Genomic DNA, 14,754 nt, shown 5'->3' with positions numbered 1-14,754 from the left:
TGTGTTGTGTTCAGAGCCTCTACCCTCCTCTGAAATTTTGGGGAAATTAGCCAGCTAAAGAGTAAGGAAAGCAGAGTTCTTTGGCCTCTGATGTAAACTGTTAAGAGTCACAGTCCTGACATTTCTGCCTTCTGAATGTCAGTCTTCTCATCTGTAAAAACAATCCCTGAGGGTCTCTCTTCGAGTTTAAATACTGCAACACCTTTCACTCGATTAAAGGGACTGAGTTGTTGTTCTGGTTCCACCCAGTAGAGGGTAGTGTTACCCAGACAAGGTCTCAGCATGAGTCTGGGACAGATGGGCGGTGGAAGCAGAATTTAGAATATATGGGTAGCTACCTGTCTCTCTCCTTGAGTCACCAGACCACAAATGCTTCTCCACGAAATAGCAGCCTCCAGCAAGGGCAGAAATGCACTCCTCCTCAATCATTTGCCACTATTCTTAAAATGGACACATTACTCATTGCTACTGGGATATGAACAGGAATTTAAACTCCTACAATCTGTGTTGTTTTCTGAAATTTAAAGTTTGTTCTATGAATATATTCATTTATATAAAATACAGCAGCTTGTCTATACATATTGAACATTTAAAAATTACAGTTGAAAGTCGCAGATCTTTCTTCCGACAAAAATATTTAAGAAGTATTTATAAAATTTGATGATGTTTAATATCACGCTGAAAAAGGAAACCTTCATTGCACTTTTTACTATACAAATAGCCTAAGTCACTGGCCTGTGACAGACAGATAATTTTACAGTTCTAAGTGTCAAATCCATATTCGTAGTTCTGGACAAAAGTCTGAGTTTCCATCACCCTGTGAAGTTTACAGAGTGCCTCACACTGCAGTGGTCCCCATGTGGGTCACAGAAGCTGTCTGAGAACCCATTCTCAAACAGCAAGACCTGTCTGCTGGGCTAAGACTGATGCTCATAAAGTAAAATAGTGGCAGGATTAGATAATTTAAGATGCTGTCTCTTCAGGTAGTAAGAGATATGACGGTATTTGTTGAAAAGGCAACAAAATGGATGAATTAAGACATCAGTATGAAATATAGTTCATGGAGAAGTCTTCATTAAGAGGGTAGCATTTAACACCAAAAAAATATAAATAAGCAGTACATAAAAGAGCAGTACTAAAAGAGCAAAGTGCTATGCCCATATAAGTTATTATCATATATAATTACCATATGTAAATAGATAACTAATGGGAATTTGCTGTATGACTCAGGGAACTCAGATGGGGCCTCTATAACACCCTAGACAGGTGAGAAGGGTAGGAGGTGGGAAGGTGTAAACCTATGGCTGACTCATGTTGATATATGATGGAGGCCAAAACAATATTATGAAGCAATTTTCCTTCAAGTAAAAAGAAATAAGATTGGGGGAAAAAAGCAGTACATATAAAAATACACCAAATGCACATGCAAGTTATTATCATCATTATAGTAATTTGGGGGTTTACACACATTGTAATTTGGGGGTTTAGATACATTGAGACACAGTATTTGGGACCTTAGAAACACACTTCGGTAGAACTTTCCAACTTCTGCTTCCTCTTTGATCTTTATCACTGATCGAGGGCCTGCTTGCTTACTTTTTTGTTTTTTTTTTTTTAATTTTATTTTATTTTTAAACTTTACATAATTGTATTAGTTTTGCCAAATATCAAAATGAATCCGCCACAGGCATACATGTGTTCCCCATCCTGAACCCTCCTCCCTCCTCCCTCCCCACACGATCCCTCTGGGTCGTCCCAGTGCTCCAGCCCCAAGCATCCAGTATCGCGCATTGAACCTGGACTGGCAACTCGTTTCTTGCATGATATTCTACATGTTTCAATGTCACTCTCCCAAATCTTCCCACCCTCTCCCTCTCCCACAGAGTCCATAAGACTGTTCTATACATCAGTGTCTCTTTTGCTGTCTCGTACACCAGGTTATTGTTACCATCTTTCTAAATTCCATATATATGCGTTAGTATACTGTATTTCTGTTTTTCCTAAACTGGAGCCTATTTTTGTTTTCTTTTAAAGTATAAACGCTGAAGCCTAAAAAGAAAGAGTGAATACAAGAATGATGTAATCCTACCAGGGCCAAAAGTCCTGTTCCAGTCCCAGACTAGTGAGCTACAGCCTGTCTTCTGCTGCCGCGCACCCTCTCTGCTATTCCTGACTGTGAGCTCCCTTTCTGGGGGAGTTAAAAGTTTCTCAGAGGAGGAGAAGCCTGGCACTTGAAAGAAAACTCATGCTCCCCCTGCCCCTTCTCTTTTGCCTGTAGCAGCTAGAAGTACAATAAAATGGGAGAGTAGAAATGAATTGCTATGGCAACAAAGTGTACTCTAATAATGAAGATGGTATCTAACAGGCAGGAGCAGCTAGAACTTTCAGGGAGAGGGAAAGAAAGTACACCTTGAAGAAGTAGGAAGAAAGAACGTTGCAGATTTAAAGTTTTCCATTCTCCAGCCTACATATATTGACCCATTTAGACAAGATGGATTTGTACCTTGGTTAACTTCCTCCTAGGACTATTCTGGCAAAGCAAGGTTTTATACTTTGGGGTAGAAGATACCTGTGTGTTCAATTGTTCAGGAGTGTCTGACTTTGCGATCCCATGGACTGTAGCCCATCAGGCTCCTCTATCCATGGAATTTTACAGGTAACAATACTGAAAGTGGGTTGCCATTTCCTCCTCCAGAGGATCTTCCCGACCCAGGGATTGAACCTGCATCTCCTATATTGGCAGCTGGATTCTTTACCACTGCACCACCAGAGAAGGTAGTACTTCCTAAAAGCAGGCAGAAGGAAAGATCAGGCCCTCTGATGCTTCTGGATCAGAACTGGAAGAACATGCAGTCAATGGGCAATACACAGAGGTCTGAAATCTAGAGCCTCTGCTTTACCACAGGGCTTCCCGGGGCTTAGTCCAACTTCTTTGACAAAATAATTCCCTGCCACAAGAAACATTTCAGAAAAATGCCAACCAAGCTGGATAGGGGCCCAGAAACAATACAAAGCCATCATGAACAGACAGAACTTAGAAGTCTTTAAGGAAAATAAAGAGGGACTGCTGAGAATCAGACACTGGTGAAAGTAGACTGAATTTATTCCACCCATTCTTTCAAAAAATTTTAAATAAAGTATTCAGAATTGGCTAGGTTATGCTGCAGAATATATCAACGCCAACATTTTTAGTGATTTTAGCAACAAAGGTTAATTTCTCTTTCACAGTATCTGTCAATCACACCTAAGGAGGCAGTTCAGCTCCACGTCCTCCTCATTTTGGGAGTCAGAAGGATTTCGCCAGTTGTGAGGCTCTTATGTCAGAGTTAAATGCTCTGATCTAAAAGTGACATATGTCACTCATGTTACTTCTGCCTAACCCAAGGCCAAAACATCACTTCCCAGTTTCAAGGAGGGAGCCATGATCAGTAATCTCCCTATGTGTCTGGAAGAAGCGATACTGATAGAGACACATATTACAAGCCTTTACCATAGTTTGAGTGTACCAGGAGTTTTTATATGAGATATGTATACCAAAGCTTATATTTAAAACACCTGCTTATACTCTGGGAAAGTACTGGCCATTGCATTATGTAACAGCAGCCTTATTACCTTCAAAAATGTGTGAGGATGAGGACAGGGGCATGGGGAGCATCCTGGAAAGCATTCATAGATGATTGTGGTCATAGGGACTCACAGTTAAAACTGAAGGGTTTCAGACTCTGCCCACTGAGTTTTGCAAGGATGTAGGAGAAGGAAATGGCAAACCATTCCAGTATTCTTGCCTGGAGAATCCCGTGGACAGAGGAGCCTGGTGGACTGCTGTCCATAGGGTCACACAGAGTTGGACGTGACTGAAGCGACTTAGCATGCATGCACGCATTGGAGAAGGAAATGGCAACCCACTCCAGTGTTCTTGCCTGGAGAATCCCAGGGACAGAGTAGCCTGGTGGGCTGCTGTCCATAGGGTCGCACAGAGTTGGACATGACTGAAGCAACTTAGCAGCAGCAGCAGCAGCAGCAGGTTGAGGCCCCATCATTTATCCAGAGGCAAAAAGATGGCTCTAAGGATGAGGCCTATCAAAATCAGAAAGCTGTCAGAACCTCACGATGGCTGTTAAGCAGACCTGTTTCCTCATCCAGATCTTTATTAAGGGTGTCCCCCAACTTAATACAAATAACAAAACAAACTAAAACAAAGCTGTATCCCCTGTTCCCCTTACTTAAATTCTTCATGCACAGTTCAGACCCCATTTCTACTCATTCCATTCTTTGTGCATTTACTCTCAGTGTGCATTTCTTTAAAAAATTAATACTTCTCTAGCATTTCATGGATTCTACTTTTTCTCTCCACTCAGTGTAAGTCCTATGACAACAGTAACCTTATCTCTGACCCTGTATCTTTTGCAATCTCTTCCAGCACTTAGCACAGGGCTGTTACAAAGTTGGCTGGCAGTACATATTTATTGATTATACCCATAATTGGAAAGGGAAAAATTTTACTGAGAACAGTGCCCCAGGCTAATGCAAATATACTTTAGGTAACAGTGTTGTCATTGAAAGCTGTATTTTAAAAGACAGCTCTCTGCTTTGGCATCTATTGTCATTTTTGTTCCCTCAAGCCACCTTTCACTGAGGTGGAATAGGCAGTAAAAAAAAGCGAGTAGCTAGAATTGAGAACAAAAAGGCATAGGACAAGAGAATTGAATTGGAACCTGGATCCTGAGTTCTCCTCTTGATTGCACCACTCACTAGCCCTGTGAAAACGGGCCTCAGCATTTCCAGTAGTCATGTACGGATGTGAGAGTTGAACCATAAAGAAGGCTGAGCGCTGAAGAATTCATGCTTTCAAACCGTGGTGCAGAAGACTCTTGAGACTCTTGTACTGCAAGGAGTTCAAACCAGTCAATCCTAAAGGAAATCAACCCTGAATATTCATTGGAAGGACTGATGCTGACGCTGAAGCTCCAATAATTTGGCCACTTGATGTGAAGAGCTGACTCATTGGAAAAGACCCTTACGGTGGGAAAGATTGAAGGCAAGAGGAGAAGGGGGCGAGAGAGGATGAGATGGTTGGATGGCATCACCAATTCAATGGACATGATTCCGAGCAAGCTCTGGGAGATGGTGAAGGACAGGGAAGCTTGGTGTGCTGCAGTTCATGGTGTCGCAAAGAGTCAGACACAGCTTAGTGACTGAACAGCAGCAGCAGCATCTCCATCTGTGAAAGGGATACCTGCAATTGTCTTGCCTACTTCACAGAATGCTGAGAGCAATGAATAAAATCACATGAGTTAAACGAATCTGAAAACTTCAAAATACTTTACAAATATCATTTTCAGGTGGGATCATTAAAAAAGACTTACTTGTACCTGATGTCTTCTGTGCTATTAGAGCCCTTTCAGGATGGGTAGGGGATACGTGTAAAGCCCTGACAACACAGGCTCTGAACTCTTTGAAAGCTTTGTATCTAATCAGTACAAGGTCCTGTTGCTAATTGCAGGGGGTTTCTCCCTGGGTATCCAGTTCAGTGTGTAAAGTGTTATATTTATAACTTTCTGAAGCCTCAGTCCCTGTCAGAATCCCAGGAAATAAGAGTCTGATCTGATTGTGACTGTAGATTGCAGGTTGATATTGCCAGGCTGGTGGTGATTTCTAACAAAAGCAAAACAGCAGGTATCTATGAGAGAAGGGCACTAAAGCTTTCCACATCTCTGAGAGGGACTGCTTCCCCTCCCTTCATCTTTCCCTTCCTCCCTCCCATCCAAAGAGGAAAAGAGCACGGCTGGAGCCAGAATAAGCCCGTTCAGCTGCAAAAGCAGGCATGAGGCAGGAGGTGGTGGCAAGGGGACAGGCCAGTGGCGGCTCTCGCAGTACAGAGAGAATTACCAATGGTGGGAGAATCTCAGATAGGGTCTGCAGCATGTGAATAGGAAATGACGAGACTCCTTCACGAAAGGTAGGAATTATGTGCGGGATTAATGTTAATACGTGAGCCCAGGGACAGATCCCATAGACAAGCTGTTATGGTGGGAACGTGGCAGATACTCCATCGTGAAGACTGGAGACCTGGGCTGGAGTAGTAGCACCAACTTTATTAGCTGCACCCTGAGCTTCTCTGAACGTTAGTTTTATCATTTGAAAAAAATAGCAAAAGACAAGGGAGAATAAAAGCTAGGGTGAAGCTTTGGTGTGAGACTTGAATGAGAATGCTTAGGAAAGGACCCTGCTATTTTTTAAGGGCAATCAGTAGATCGTTTGTAATTTATGAAAGACTTTGTTTGAATTCTGTGCCTCCTCAAGAGAGCTGGGAATGGGGATTGTCAGTAACTGTGATATGGAAAGAGAGAAACCTGGGAGCTGAAGAATTTACATCTAGCATCATGGACATACCACAGCCTGAACGCTCCACCCTGGGGAAAACAGAGTCAGAGTCCTATGACTCTACCATGGCAATTCTAAGACTAAGGTTGTGAGGCTATTCAGCAAATGGTAGTGGTGGCCCCACCAAGATAGCCACATGCTAATCCCCAGAACCAGTGAATATGTCATTTTAGATGACAAAAGGGAATTAAGGTTGCAGATGCAATTAAAGTAGCAAATTAGCTAATGTTAAAATAGATTATCCTAGATGATCAGGTAGACCCAATGCAATCAGAAGGCTCCTTAAAAGTGGAAGAGAGAGTCAGAGGAAGAAGTACAAAGGCAGAAGCAGAGTCAGAATGATGCAATGTGAGAACTCAACCAGAGATTGCTGGATTTGAATATGGAGAAGGAGACCATAAGCTACAGGATGTGGACAGTCTCTGTGTGCTAGAAAAAGCAAGGGAATAATTGATTTTCCACTCGAGTCTCAGGAAGAAACACAGTAAGACCCTCAGCCTATACTTTGATTTTAGCCCAGTAAGATCCCTGTCAAATCTTTAACCTACAGAGCTATGAAATAATAAATCTGTATTGTTTTAAGCCACTAAGCCTGCGACTGCATATAGCAACAGTAGAAAACAAATGTAATACTCAAAACAAGATATTTGATACCAAGTAAGTTCTTTTGAATGATAATATCAAGAGGTTTGCATATCAGAAAAGTGAGTTGGTAAGTGAAACAAAGAATTTGGAGGTAATATAAACTGCAAAAGGAACATGAAGTTGTCCTTTTTAACATCTGTCCCATAGCCTGAAGAAACAAGTTTAAATTTGAGAGAATCACTAAACTCCATTCTCTTCACTGCAGCCTAAGTAATCGTTCTATAACACAAATCTGATCTTGGCAAGCCCTTGTTTGAAATACTTTGTGGACTTCACATTGCCAAAATAATATGTTTAAAATTTTATCTCTGTGATTTAACTTTTTATTTCTCCAATTTCATGTCCTTTAACTGTTCCACCTACAGGCTAAAATCTCATCATAGCAAATATATTCCTATTTTTGAAAATGCTGGGCTTTCTCTGTCTCTGCACATATAGTGTGTTTTCCACTTAAAATATTCATTTTCAATAATGCCACTTGCAGCAACATGGTGGACCTAGATATTATCATACTAAGTGAAGAAAGTCAGAGAAAGACAATACCATATGATATCACTTCTGTGTGGAATCTAAAATATAACACAAATGAACTTATTTATAAAACAGAAACAGACTTACAGACATAGAAAACAAACTTATGGTTACCAAAGAGGAAAAGCAGAAGGGAGGGATAAATTAGGAGTTTGGGATTAGGAGATACAAACTATTATATATACAATAAATGAACAACAAGGACCTACTCTATAGCACAGAGCACTATATTCAATATCTTGTAATAAACCATAATGGAAAAGAACATAAAAAATATGTGTGCGTTTATATATACACATACATGTACATATATGTGCATATATTTGTGTATGTATAAACTGAATGACTTTGCTGTATACCAGAAATACAACATTGTGAATCAATAATACTTCAATTTTTTTAAAAAATTCTTCATTCTTAACTTCCTTCAGTTTACAAATTCTAACTTGTCTTTCAGTTTAAATGATACTTCTTCAGGAACACATTCCTTTTAGGTCTTTTCTCTAACCAAGGACACTGACTTAGATTCAGTAAGCAGACATAGTCAAAGCTATGGCTTTTTCAGTAGTCACATATGGATGTGAGAGTTGGACTGTAAAGAAAGCTGAGTGCCAGAGAATTGGTGCTTTTGAACTGTGGTGTTGGAGAAGACTCTAGAGAGTCCCTTGGACTGCAAGGAGATCCAACCAATCAATCCTGAAGGAAATCAGTCCTGAATATACATTGGAAGGACTGATGCTGAAGCTGAAACTCCAATACTGAGGCTACCTGATGTGAAGAACAGACTCATTGGAAAAGACCCTGATGCTGGGAAAGATTGAAGGCAGGAGGAGAAGAGGACGACAGAGGATGAGATGGTTGGACGGCATCACCGACTCAATGGACATGAGTTTGAGTAAGCTCCAGGAGTTGGTGATGGACAGGGAAGCCTGGCATGTTGCAGTGCATGAGGTTGCAAAGAGTCAGACACAACTGAGTGACTGAACTGAACTGAAACAGACATTTGTTAATTCTTTAGTTGGTCACTGTCCAACCCACCACCCTTTCTATTAGCATCCTCTCCCTTCGGGGAATTCGGCAGTGTGCACGGTATTTGGGGGAGAGGGATTCGCAGTTCACAGTTGTCACTGTTGGCTCCATGTATTAAATTCTGATATTACCAGGCCAAATTCTTCTTGTCCCTAATGCCCTGAAACTCCAGGACAAGTATGTGATCTAAAATTGATAAAGCTCACAGTGCTCAAGTACTCTGCTGTCAGCACTTTGAATTTTGAGTGAATGATGCAAAGGAGCAAATTCACGGATTGATCCAAAGGAATGCAATGGCCAGCAGGTTAGATTTTGCTCCACATCATGGTCTTTGCTTGCCCAATTCCTGTCCAGTTTTCAAGCCTAGTTCTCTAGCCCCTTTTCCTTTTCTTACAGTCTTTATAGTTTTCCCCATAAATCAAGCTGGAGTCAGTTTCTCTCTTACATCAAGAGTGCTTACTGACAAATGCTCCTTTCTCTGGGCTCACATACCACACTGTTTATGCAAATATTATAATACCTGTCACTTAAACTGTTTGTTTAGTTATTCATAATTAGTATGGGTTTGAAATAGCTCTAACCGTATCACAGCCAGAGTGGATGCAGCCAAGTTGTGTTTTGTCTGATCAGTTAAGTTGTTTTAAATAGGGGATAACTTTTGGAATTTTTAAATATGATGTTAAAGGGGAATCTTGCAGAGAAAAATCATATTCACTTAAGCATATGTAGTGTGATAAAGCTTGTGAAGGAAGTATGATGTGTATGGGGTCAGTCAAGAAGGCAGGAGATAAGAGAAATGGGAGTCAGAGACTCATGAGGTGACGGATTGAAGCAGAAGATACTGAGCTCAGAGTAGATATTTGTGTTAAATTTGATATTTATGTGTAATTGCAAAAAGGACCTACAGAGTTCATTGTGAGGTGTAATAGGATCATACTAAGAAATTAAGTGCCTCTAAATCCTGAGAAATTTATGGAACAAAGTCTTTGATATACTTAAAATACTAAACTGTAAAATAAACCCAAGAAAATTTTAAACACTTTTGAAATTTCCTGTGATAATTTCTTTTGAAATCTAAAATATCAATGTTTCCAAAAATTTTCTTGTTTTTTTTTTTTGATATCTCTGAACTGCTTACTCCTTAATCATTGGTTTAGTCTGCTTATTGTTGATTTAGTCATCCATATGCTGGACATTCAATGGATAAGAGTTCATAGATTTGACCATCTTTTGTTTAAATAGAGCAAGTTGTTTACATAGCAGGTAGAGTTTTTGTTGGTGGTGGTATTTTTATTGGGGAGGGTGTTGGTTTGGGAGTAAGGAATGGAGCATTCAAAATACCAACAATGAACCATGAAAGCTCATTTTCTCATCCTACAGTCAGGTGGCTATATCTATTTTAGTCTGAGCTTGAGAATAAAAGATCATGGATAAGGTGAGTCTCCCATGCAGCTGTTTGATAAAGGACCTTCTGTATTTTCATGGTGTAATAAGCAATATTCTTTTCAAATGAGATTTTTAGAAAGGATTTTTCTGAAGATTTAGAGTGAAAACACCTGAAACCAGTTCTGACTACAGAGGGCAAGTTTCACCTCAGGTATTAAGCATTTGAATTAGGCCACTCCTATGCAGTAGTACCACACACAAATGCTTTTGGAAAACTCTCTCGAAGACTGGCATTCACTGATCAGTTCTTCAAAATAGGGTATCTTATTTTTAGCTCATTTTCTAACAAATTTCATGAAGGAAATGCCAAGGTGGAAACTTTGCATTACACGACAATTAAGCTTCATAAGCCTTTCCCATTGCTAACCTATTATTCTATCAAGACAGAAAAGCATGGATAACATTTAAATCAGCCATAAACAAAGATCCCACATTAAAATATTTTCCTTTCTGTCTCTGAAATTATCGCTAAGACCTTTTTTAATGGGGAAACATTACCAAAGACATGCAAGCTGCTCCTGTGTGCATGTGTCTATGAGCACACATGTGCCGGAGTGTTCATGTGTATATGTGTGTGCAAAAATATACACACATGCACAGGTTTAAGAAACCTGTGCAAAAATTCTAGTTGAGCACACACAGAAGAACTTTATAAATCTTTCCCTAAATGCAACTCACCTATCAAACACACAGTACAAACAGGTAACTATTCTTGCTCACACCAGCTAGATGTCCATTCTGAGCTCTGCAGTCTTTTCAGATATCCAGTGGACACCATTCACCTCAAATTATGTAGCTTAAATTATCTAGATGTTTACTGTGCCAACCTCCATGCATCACCTCCCCAAATTTTTTAGATTTACTGGATTTTCCTGCAGCTACATGAAAATAATGGTTTCATCATGCAAGGGCTGCGCTTTTAGTGCTTACCTGAAAGTGAAAGTCACTCAGTTGTGTCCAATTCTTTGTGACCCCGTGGACTATACAGTTCATGGAATTCTCCAGGCCAGAATACTGGAGTTGGTAGCCGTTTCCTTCTCCAGGGGATCTTCCCAACCCAGGGATTGAACCCAGGTCTCCCATATTACAGGTGGATTCTTTACCCTCTGAGCCACAAGGGAAGCCCAAGAATTCTGGAGTGGGTAGCCTATGCCTTCTCAAGGGGATCTTCCTGACCCAGGAATCCAACTGAGGTCTCCTGCATTGCAGGTGGATTCTTTACCAGCTGAACTACCAGGGAAGCTAGTGCTTATCTAGTCAGGGTCTTAGTTCCTTCATAAGCTATGCCTGCAGTAGTTTCTAAAGCAAGAATTCCAGGAACATTTGTCATTGGATGGAGACTTTACCAGTCATTAGTTGCTGTTAAGCTCCCAATTAGATCTGTTTTCTACAAGTTATAAGGTCATTTTGACATAACTAATACTCAGGATGTTTTTGCACAATCTCTTGCTTTTTTAATTTTTTAAAAGTGAAAAGTGATCCTGTGTGTGTTGGGTGACCTTTGTTTGCCTGTTATTCGATATGTCTATATTTTAAAGAAGAACTGAAAAAATATTACAGTTTAGAAATGATTCAATCTTGATTTGTAGCCACTATATGTGCACACTCAGGATTATATTCCCTACACACACACACATATGGTATATGGGGGTATATGTACAGAATATAAAAATGAAGGCTTAGCAATCGAAATGGTTTGTATAAAGGCAAGATCCATTTATCAAATGCTTGATGTTTTTTTTTAATCTTTATTTTTTTAATTTTATTTTATTTTTAAACTTTACATAATTGTATTAGTTTTGCCAAATATCAAAATGAATCCGCCACCGGTATACATGTGGTCCCCATCCTGAACCCTCCTCCCTCCCCATACCATCCCTCTGGGTCGTCCCAGTGCTCTAGCTCCAAGCATCCAGTATCGTGCATCGAACCTGGACTGGCATCTCGTTTCATACATGATATTTTACATGTTTCAATGCCATTCTCCCAAATCTTCCCACCCTCTCCCATAGAGTCCATAAGACTGTTCTATACATCAGTGTCTCTTTTGCTGTCTCGTACACAGGGTTATTGTTACCATCTTTCTAAATTCCATATATATGCATTAGTATACTGTATTGGTGTTTTTTCTTCTGGCTTACTTCACTCTGTATAATAGGCTCCAGTTTCATCCACCTCATTAGAACTGATTCAAATGTATTCTTTTTAATGGCTGAGTAATACTCCATTGTGTATATGTACCACAGCTTTCTTATCCATTCATCTGCTGATGGACATCTAGGTTGCTTCCATGTCCTGGCTATTATAAACAGTGCTGCGATGAACACTGGGGTACACGTGTCTCTTTCCCTTCTGGTTTCCTCAGTGTGTATGCCCAGCAGTGGGATTGCTGGATCATAAGGCAGTTCTATTTCCAGTTTTTTAAGGAATCTCCACACTGTTCTCCATAGTGGCTGTACTAGTTTGCATTCCCACCAACAGTGTAAGAGGGTTCCCTTTTCTCCACACCCTCTCCAGCATTTATTATTTGTAGACTTTTGGATCGCAGCCATTCTGACTGGTGTGAAATGGTACCTCATAGAATGGAACTGGAGCAATCAACCTACCTGACTTCAGGCTCTACTACAAAGCCACAGTCATCAAGACAGTATGGTACTGGCACAAAGACAGAAATATAGAACAATGGAACAAAATAGAAAGCCCAGAGATAAATCCACGCACATATGGACACCTTATCTTTGACAAAGGAGGCAAGAATATACAATGGATTAAAGACAATCTCTTTAACAAGTGGTGCTGAGAAATCTGGTCAACCACTTGTAAAAGAATGAAACTAGAACACTTTCTAACACCATACACAAAAATAAACTCAAAATGGATTAAAGATCTAAATGTAAGACCAGAAACTATAAAACTCCTAGAGGAGAACATAGGCAAAACACCCTCTGACATACATCACAGCAGGATCCTCTATGACCCACCTCCCAGAATATTGGAAATAAAAGCAAAAATAAACAAATGGGACCTAATTAACCTTAAAAGCTTCTGCACACCAAAGGAAACTATTAGCAAGGTGAAAAGACAGCCTTCAGAATGGGAGAAAATAATAGCAAATGAAGCAACTGACAAACAACTAATCTCAAAAATATACAAGCAACTCCTACAGCTCAACTCCAGAAAAATAAATGACCCAATCAAAAAATGGGCCAAAGAACTAAATAGACATTTCTCCAAAGAAGACATACAGATGGCTAACAAACACATGAAAAGATGCTCAACATCACTCATTATCAGAGAAATGCTTGATGTTTTAGAAACCTTGGATAGGCTGCAGATTTCCATTCACTCTTTCACTTAAACCTGTAGAAATTACTTGGCTGGTATGTCTGCATCAGTTGTTACTAAATGTTAAGTTACAAAGATTTGAGAAGTTTCTAAGAAGAGCTTAACACTCCCCACCCGTGATTCTGCCAGGAGAAAAAGTGAGAGATTTTGTGCTGTTGAGAAAGGAATGGTAAGGTGTTGAAATAACATTTTCCACTATTTCTTCCTGTACAAAATGTTGAGGCTCTGAAAACTCTTCAGTTAACATCAGACCAGCAATCATTTGTTTAATGTTAATAGGGTAACAGTAATCTGGGTCAGACCACACAGCCCCAGGGTAGGCTAGTGTCCCCTCATGCATAGGGACAGCCTTTCACTTCTAGAAATGTCATGGTTTGAGTGGTACATTATATTAACCTTGTAGATGTTAAGGAAATTATTTAAACATTTTATAAAATTGATGTCCTCAATTATGTAATAAAGATAATATTTACTCCGCAAACTCAATTAGTAAGAATTTATTATGCATCTACCCTAGGGACACATGATATACTATGGGTGCATAGAATCATGCATGACATTATTCTATCCCATGAGGAATTTGCAATCTTTGTAATTTTAGTCCACTATAACAAATTTGGGAGAAGGCAATGGTACCCCACTCCAGTACTCTTGCCTGGAAAATCCCATGGAGAGGTGAGCCTGGAAGGCTGCAGTCCATGGGGTTGCTGAGGGTTGGACACCACTGAGCGACTTCACTTTCACTTTTCACTTTCATGCATTGGAGAAGGAAATGGTGACCCACTCCAGTGTTCTTGCCTGGAGAATCCCAGGGACGAGGAAGCCCGGTGGGCTGCCGTCTATGGGGTCACACAGAGTCGGACACGACTGAAGTGACTTAGCAATAGCAATAACAAATTTGGCAGTGCCTTGGGAAAGAAATAAGAGTGCTAATTGCCCTCCACAAATACACAATGATAACAGGGAGAGGCCACAACTTTCTACCTTTACAATCTTGAAAAATTGACTTAACATTATTAAGCCAAATTTCTGCATCCATAAAATGCAGACAGATGTAAGATTCTTCTTAGAGAATTGTTGTGAAGAAAATCCAGTGATATAAAGCCTCTTATGGACTGAGCACAATTCTGGTCATATGGTCGAGCTCAGAAGATGCTGGGCCAAAAATAAATAGATGAATAGATGGATGAATTAATAAGTAGTAACATTCAGAAAACTAAGATCATGGCATCTGGTCCCATCACTTCATGGGAAATAGATGGGGAAACAGTGGAAATGGTGGCTGACTTTATTTTGGGGGGCTCCAAAATCACCACAGATGGTGATTGCAGTCATGAAATTAAAAGACACTTACTCCTTGGAAGGAAAGTTATG

At 40.0% G+C, this 14,754-nt stretch overlaps 2 protein-coding genes across 11 annotated transcripts in view; one reads left to right on the top strand and one right to left on the bottom strand.

Annotated features, from left to right (window-relative positions):
* LOC147363332 (uncharacterized) overlaps window positions 1-3,112 on the top strand; it is a 791,043-nt gene extending 787,931 nt beyond the window's left edge. The window contains exon 8 of the mRNA XM_086327063.1: window positions 2,035-3,112. The gene's annotated coding sequence lies outside the window, so the exon portion shown is untranslated. The remainder of the gene's footprint in view (window positions 1-2,034) is intronic.
* Window positions 1-14,754, bottom strand: part of LOC147363331 (uncharacterized) — a 342,275-nt gene that overhangs the window by 28,052 nt on the left and 299,469 nt on the right. The gene's annotated exons all lie outside the window — the stretch shown is intronic.

This window comes from Bos grunniens, chromosome 11, assembly GCF_055505025.1.
Source record: "Bos grunniens cultivar Pamir isolate PY7600 chromosome 11, Bosgru_T2T1.0, whole genome shotgun sequence".
In the NCBI taxonomy this organism is placed as follows: domain Eukaryota; kingdom Metazoa; phylum Chordata; class Mammalia; order Artiodactyla; family Bovidae; genus Bos; species Bos grunniens.
Note: the sequence above shows the minus strand (reverse complement) of the source record. Positions and strands in the feature narration are given on the sequence as shown.